Genomic DNA, 8,808 nt, shown 5'->3' with positions numbered 1-8,808 from the left:
TGCAAAGAAATATTTTTGGTAAAAATTTTCTTGAACGCTCCGCTCGCAACCCAAACGTTTCAAGAGTCACAAACAAGTTTATGCGTATTACATTAAAAAGTTATGACATATGATTTGTTAATGACAATGTGATATATAAGGTGCACTTATAAAGTACGCAGAAAGATTTTCAAAATTAAATACGATCAGAGTCTGAAATACATGTTTAGCGTTTTGATGCTAACGTTTGCTTAGCATCCCACTTTTTTACCCAATCGAATTAATCACGATGCAACGGTGAGAATGAAGGCTCGTAGACCTAAATGAGAGGGACTAAGAGACACATGGAAGCTGTTATTTCCACGAGAATATTAAAACTGAAGGTAATGCAGGGCAATAATAACATTTTAGAAATTCAAGCAGTTGTAGTATAGGGGTTTAAGGGATCAGAACTTACTTAACCCAATGAATTTTCTTTTCTCACACTGATCACTGCTACTAATTTTTTTATTCCATTGATATATGAAATGCTTCCAATCTGAAGGATAATTTGAAGGATATTGGGATAATTTCTCCATCAACAACATAAATATATGTAGTACCCAAATTATATTTTGGATTTTAAATACAAACATTAAACATATTCTTCAGCCTCATCGATTATTATTGAGAAATTTGCAAAGAAGGCTCTTTCTGAATTTCCGTTACATTTCACGAAATATTTTTTGCCGTAAGAGAATCGAAATAAAAATGCTATATATGTGGTCACATACATAATAAAACTTCAAAAGTTTACAATTATTGCTGAAAATTAATGCCGTCATCCATTTCAAAAATTGTAAAAACATTTTGATAGCTGTTTTCCAAGTGGGTCTGTTTACCAATCAAAGGTAGTTTCGTCAACTTTAGCGAAAAAATCCAAACTAAGCCTCTTGAAAACAGCTCTTGTCTGTAAAAGAATACACAATGACCTCTTATGACTGTTGCAATGATCTGCCCAAGCAGCTTGATAAAAATTCTTGCGTAGCATAACAACAAAAGCTGGTTCTCTTATATGTTAAAAAAAGAAGGAAAAGCTTGGTGACATGAGTGTAGGGGGCACCGAATATTACTACACCCCAGGCCCCGAAATCTCTAACTACGGTTTTGCATATAGCTTAATGTGGGGTTCGAACCAAATGAGCTCTCACCGGAATTTGAACTTGGGTCTCCCACACCGAAGGCGAGTGTACCAACCATATAATCATGATGGAGCTCTCACAAGACAAGTAGGGTTTCTTCCAGTCATGTACTTCCTGAGATCCTGAGAGGAACTGGAAAAAAATAAATTGTGATTACGTGTTACTTTTGTGGAGAAACATGCCCTTTAGCAAATTGTGTTCCGGTGCAGCCCGCTCACATTTTGATTCTACCTCCCAGAAAACACTTTGTGGAAAAAAGCCTGGAGTAAAAGGTGAAGATGAAGATGTGTGAAAATGATGTCTCGTCTCGGAAAGTGTATATATTTCTAATAAAAGAGATCTATCTCGTCTCGTATTATGGGTAACTCTAGCCCAGACTCCCAACTGTGAAACTCTGCACAATTTTCAAGAATTTTTAATACATAAATTACGATAAAAGAAGCGGATTTGAATTTACACCTTAACTAACTTACACTATAACTTAAGGCAGCGTTTCTCAACCTTTTCTGGGGGACACACCAAAGTACGTTTCAAACTTTCGCGACACCTCTGCATGTGACCACAGATGCAAAAAGCAAACACGTAAAATACATACAATAATATATATATATATATATATATATATATATATATATATATATATATATATATATATATATATATATATATATGGAACGATAATGAGACAAATCTCACATGCAAATTACGTAATACTCTTGAATAAAAACATATTAACATAAAAGAAATTCATTTCTCATAAGCAGGAATATGAGAAAGAAATATTACCATCAGAAATATAAGAAGACATCAAACTTAAAACTAGTGAGATATTTATCCCGGGCGATTTTTACAAAGCATGTCTATGTGTGGACGAACTCTTGATAGACACACTCTCATGTCCGGTGTTTCTTTCTAAAGGAAAATGAACAGCTCTAAAAGCAAACTTTCCAGCTTTAAACTTGGAATACAAGTGTCAAATCAAGTCGGTTGGTGATATTTTCTTCTCAAGATAATTTCTTTGCGGAAAATCTTAGAAGATATTAAAAATATCGCGAGACACCTAACATATATTCGCTACACACAACAATGTGTCGCGACACAGCGGGTTGAGGAACGATGCCTTAAGGTACCTGGGTGCTCACCGCCGTAAAACAAGAAGTTACAAGCCATTACTGGCGAGAATCCGAGTAAATACCTAGTGGGTGCGTTCTTCATCATACAGTGAAATGATAAATACTTTTCATATTTATATTCGTCTTTCTTTCTCTCTCTCTATCTATCTTACTTGACGTTTCCTTATGTCTTGCTTCTCTCTGTCTCCCTCTCTATCCCTCACACACAAACACACACTTTATGTCAAGGAAGTAAGTAAAATCTCTTTTTTTTCCAGTAACAGTAAAATAGCACGCATTCATTTTTCTTTCTTTTTTGTTTAGTTTGCATTAGTAGTTCGGAATGGAAGTTATTACCTATGCTACCTACTAATTTATTATAATGTATTTCGGATCAGAATGTTTAATGAACACTACCGAATTTGCAACCGCACCACGCAGAAACAAAGCATGTGTTAAACTTTTGGCATGATCCTAGATATGTCTCGGAACACTACAGTTTCACTGGAAATTGAGTATTTAATTTGACCACCAAGTGCGGCATTTATTTTGAAAGTGACTTAATGAATTTTTCAAGCAAAGTCTATATATTTGAATAGTACTGAAATATATATATATATATATATATATATATATATATATATATATATATATATATATATATATATATATATAAACGTTATTTCTATATTACTGTTGAATTTTTGGAAACGGAACTTTAAATGTTAGGTTCTTTACTTACTACTTTTAAATCCAATATTTTTATCTGTTCTCCCTTTTCTTATTCTTCTTTTATCTCCTTTTCTCTCTCTGCCTCACTTCTGTAACCCTAACAGGTATCCATTGGTTTCCATTTTTCATTTAGATGTGTTTAAGTTTGTTTCTACATCAACTTACGAATCTTGTTTCGTCTTATTTTTATTCTTTCGCTTTATTGATACTAATACATGTATATTTTGAAATTAGGTTTCTGCTCATGTTGTTGCTGATTATACTATGGGAGAGAGGAAATGAGGAGAGAGGGGTCTCCTAACCAAAAAGATTATGGTATAAGAAGTTGTATATTGGGTGGCCTAGTTTTACAGCTTAGCTGTCGCTTTTTTAGTGTGGAGTGTATAAGTTCAGTAATTCATCATGAATAGAGCCAACTAGAAGTGCTTTTGTAACGAAGAAATAACAACATGAAATGTGAAATGTCTTTTAACAAACTGTCGAAATTTGAAAGTAGACAAATTTACACTTTCGGGTACCGATGACCTTGAAACCCCGGTAGGCTGAATTAGCCCTGGATAGGGACCTTATATTTAAAAAAGTGATAATCACAGCGAAATGCGGACGTCTTAGTTTGAGAGAAAAAAGGAATCAATCCGTGGCAAAAGTACTGATAGAAAAATGGACAATAACTTATGATTATTTTGTAGAACATTCCACTTTAATATTACAGGAATTTCATCTTTCGGTTTGCTTAGTTGTGAAAAATTATAGAGTATATTGGTATACTATGTAAAGTATGTGTACTGTCGCTGATTTGTGATGACACTCAGAAACAGAAATTAAAGGTAAATTACAGCAATAGTTTTCTATTAACTGGAAAGTATAACTACTTTTATTCTAACGAATTCTTTTGGCTTGAAATTTTTGTTCGGGTTCACCTTCTTACTCCTCAACCTTGGGTACAGAAATGGAAGAACATATTAAGATTTTGATTGTTGATTCCAATATATTTCAAGCGTTATTTCTCGGATGTAGGCCTGTATAATATGTCGATATATCGAAATCGTCGATATCGACATATATCAATATTTGATACCACATATATATATCGACATAGATATATCAACATCCTAAATTTTCGAAATCGATATTCGGGGGAACGAGGTATAGGGGGCCCTTAAGATTTGCGATGGATGAAGAAATAAAACTTATTTTTTACAATAATGTCTTCTAATGACAATTTCTTTATTACCACAAATTGCAATGTAAATTAATCCACTTGCTTTTGACAGGTGCTTCTTTGTTTCTTTTCTCGGCAACAGAAAAGTTTCGGTGGCTAAGAAATTACAGTATACTCGTATAATATTGCAAATTTGCAAGTGCTTCGAACTTTGACCTAGAATTTATCATAAGAAAGTTTTTTGTTCCTCTCTCTCTCTGAGATTTCCATTCCTTTTGGCGTTTGGGATCGCTCATTAACAAAAAATGCATACATGATTGCTATATGCAGACAATATCTTAGAAAGTCAGATTTTTGAAAAAGAAACGAGTTCTTAATAATAATAATAATAATAATAATAATAATAATAATAATAATAATAATAATAATAATAATAATAATAATAATAACAGTTGGCTTACAACTAGGGTCCAATTTCTTTATCTTGCCTTGGAACCCCGCAAGTCTGCTAGGCCATTGGTGTCTTTTATTCTATGTTTGTCTCTCCGTTTTCGTGTGGATATTTGTTTTTGTGCTGCTAGGCTATTATATTAAACCTTTACATTATATAAACTTTTTCTTTTCTTACGATTTTTTTTGGAAAAATAAGAGAAACTGCTTTCCTCCTATGTCTATTTCTTGCCATTCGTCTGGTTTGAACTGCTTAAGTAAGATCATTTTGTAACTTTTTATGTCATCAATTGCTCTATTCTTAACAATTTATTTTATTCTCTTATTTGCAGTTTGCCACACTGATATATTTGTAACAAAATTGGGGTTTGGACCAACGCCTTTCTAATTCTCAACCACCTCAACGACTTTGTTTTCTAGGTTGCCTACTATTGCAGGAAAGGAGAATTCCAGGTGGGAATACACTTTTGGAGTTGTCCATACATTGGCATATTCCTCTTAAATTTTGACCGGGATGTGCTGGTTCACTCCTTAAATTTAGGAATTGTCAAAAATAAAATTTGATAAATGCTCTCTAGACTCGATATATAATTCTGTAAATTTATGATGTTCACTTCGTATCCTTCTATTATTAAAACCATGCCAAAAACTCTACGCAGGTAACATATTATATTTTGATGGGAAATTTTAATTAACATTGGCTGAACCTGTGCTCTCTACACAGCGCATCATTCACATATAAGCATGGATTATCTTGTCATTCCTCACGGTATCTATACATGGCCCTTTATAGATACAAGTCAAGGATGTCTTGATAAAAATCGGCAAGGGGTATCATAAAGGGAAGATTTTTACTCAAATCTCGCACCGCTTCCAAGATTTGAGTCTACTTCCGGTTGGAGTTTCTAATTAATGTATGATCAGTGTTTTCTTTCTTCTTGCATGCAAGTATCTAATAAGAAAATACGTTACACACATAATTAATTATAATGTCGTTGATATATATGGTGTTCATTGGGCAAAACATTCCAAACAATAAAGATTCATCTCAGACTGGAGAAATTGTTATCTTCGTTTTTCATTATCATTTGACCATGAAATAAGCGTCTCAGAGATGCAAGTCTTGCATACAAATTTGTGGTGTTGGAATGTATAACTGGTAGGATATGATGCTTTACTTTTTTAAAATTTCAAATCTTCTAGTGTACTCCTAAAAATGTAATAAAGAAATAACAGCCATGCTTTCTTTTTTAAAAAATATTCAATTAGAACTGGACACTCTACAGAAAATTTGGAATTGACCAGTGAAAACGACGTCTTACTGGAGCCTATGGTTCCCGGGAACTCACTGTCGAAAGGATTGGATACAAACATATAAACGCCCACAAACATATTAACTTTTCTTGACCACAAACATAAAAACCCAACATTTTAATATATAGGTGAGTTCATATTTTGAAAGGAGTGTACCAAGGGCCCACTATGATGAAATTTTATTCCTTGACATGATGATATGGATAAGTACATTAATTTCTCTTCTTGAACATTACATAGGAAGCATGATATATCTTCTTGAAATTTTGGGTAGGGGACCTCCCTTAAATTTTGGAAATTGTCAAAACTAAAAATTGGTAATTGGTCTATAGGATTTGGGTATATACTCTTGTAAATTTGAATGGTTCATGTTGGTCCATTGCGTGAGTGAAAATTGAGAACCAGAAGAGGTTCTAGTCAGTGGGAGAGAAATCGGAGGAATATGGTGGATGACAAAGGTTTCATACATCAACTTATGGAGAGTCTGCACCATCCTTTGCGTGACAACATCGTGGTTGAATACATGGGCGGCGATTAGGGGGAGCAAAGGGGGGCAGTTGCCCCCCACATTTTTGAAGCAACCCGTTAATGTATGTTTCATTTGGATATATAAAGTGTTTGAATGTATTACTGTTTCATAGAAAAATGGTACTATATAATATTTGCCGTTGCGTGAGTACGTTTTGGTTGTCTTCCCCTAAAGTTAAGAAAGCTACAGGAATTGCGTTTTAAGTGCGACGGAAAACAATCCAAAAATTCGAGCATATTTTCAATCCAGAGGTATAGAAGCCAAACCTGCTAAATCCATTTTCAGTTTTGTCAGGAAACGAAGAAGTGATGCCCTTATGTTTCAGAATTGTTGAACAATTTCTTGTTTAGTGGTCCCTACTTAATACAAATGAGTGAAATCAACCTCTAAACAAAAAAAGTTGTTCAACAATTCTGAAAACATGAGGGCGTCACTTTTTCTTCGTTCCCAGACAAAATTCAAAAATGGATTTAGCAGGTTTTACTTTTATATTCCCTTCTTACAAGGGTTCAATATGTTAGTTAGCCGCTTTGAAACTAATTCAGAGAACATTTCGCGCAGAAAAAAAAAGTATTTCACAAGTTATTCTTTAATTGCACAAAAATTGACAATTCCTAAAATGTCTTCTCTTCTTTCTAAAATAAGGAATATTGATTAAAAAGAGCGTAATAAGAAACAACTTATACCTTTTGCATTGTTTTGTAATGTAATATACGAGTAAAGTGGTGTGTCTTTAGGGATGTAAGTGTGTATGCAATTAAATTTAGTGATTCAACATAATTCTAGGTTTTAAGATTATTTTGTATAACTGTAGTGTGGAGTGATTCTAAGTATTTTGACGTGTTCCAAGAAAGTGAAAACTGCACCTGATGGCAATGAACATGTTTCGGGAAGCTGAGAAAAAAATATTTCTTTAAATGTCGTAGCATATGCTTGTAGTATTTACTGTCTTTCATTTTCTGAGAGTAATAACATACATTTAATGGCATGTGTGGAATTAAAAATATAAGTTGTTCATTAATCCTCACTTATATGACTTCTACAAAACAAGGCTCATTATTCATTACTATGATTAATATTACCCTTTGTATTTATTTGTTCTGTAAATTTGTTATTAAATAATCTGATCACACAATTTTCCAGACAAAATTTTAAAATGTTCATGAGCAAGAAATCAAATCTCTTCTTACACTTTCGTTATTTAAGGGCACAAAGGTCTAGTATCTACTACCTACTTGCGTTGGTCTTGCCAATTTACTTAATAAAATATGAAATACGATATATGGTATTTTAACTGAAAAATATAGTATCCTATTAGTTATACAACCTTCAGTCACACAAAGTGTTAGAAACAGCCAGAAAAATTGATATACAAATATTCAAATCATGTCTTGCCCCCTCACTTTTAACGTCCAATCGCCGCCACTGGTTGAATATGACATCATCATGTCTGTTCACCATTGCTGGGTGTTTGTAAAACAAGTTGCGACATACCATAATAAAAGTATATGCAAATACATTATGTATCACATCACAACAGCTCTAGTTACGCATTATTATTATTATTATTATTATTATTATTATTATTATTATTATTATTATTATTATTATTATTATTATATTTAATATCTTCTTGTAAAACTGATTTTATTATTCCTGATATTCTTATAATAATTTAATTTAGGTATTATTTAAAATAATATTAAGGATTTTAGTCTTTATTAATAGCTTTTATATAGGGACGGAATTCTGGAATTTTTACTTTTCGGAATCTGGAAAAAATGGAAAAATTCCGGAACTCGGAAAATTCTGAATTGCGAGTTTTTTTCTGAATTCCGAAACAGAAAGTGGTAAACATTTACTATCACTTCCAGTATATAGACATTGATTTTCATAGGGCAAAAACAGTAAGAAATATCTAGATGTGATTTTTCTTTCATTGTTTCAGCTTCTCAATAATAACTTTAATCTCGTCAAATCTATTCAAAGCAGAAGTGCTTAAAATAAACCATGTACGGTTTCAAGATTTAATCGCGACAAAACAAAATGGTATTAGAAAGCATCAAGCAATTTTCAGCAAACAATTCAGGATGTCAAGAGAACATGCCATCACACAACGCAACACTCTACCAAAACCGGAATTTTTTGAAAGTTTCTACTACGTCCAGATCCGCAACCAGACACAGAAGTTTCGGGGGGGGGGGGCATGAAGAAGATAGGGGGGCCAAGTCATTAAAAATTCTCTTACAAATATCTAAATTATTATGATTTTTGTATTAATAATACCATTTTGTATTGAGGTCTGGAGGGGCCATGAAAAGTTTTGGGGGGCCAGATCCCCCTGACTCC

Source organism: Thermobia domestica, chromosome 14, assembly GCF_964235325.1.
Source record: "Thermobia domestica chromosome 14, izTheDome1.hap1.1, whole genome shotgun sequence".
Classification (NCBI taxonomy): Eukaryota; Metazoa; Arthropoda; class Insecta; order Zygentoma; family Lepismatidae; genus Thermobia; species Thermobia domestica.
Note: the sequence above shows the minus strand (reverse complement) of the source record.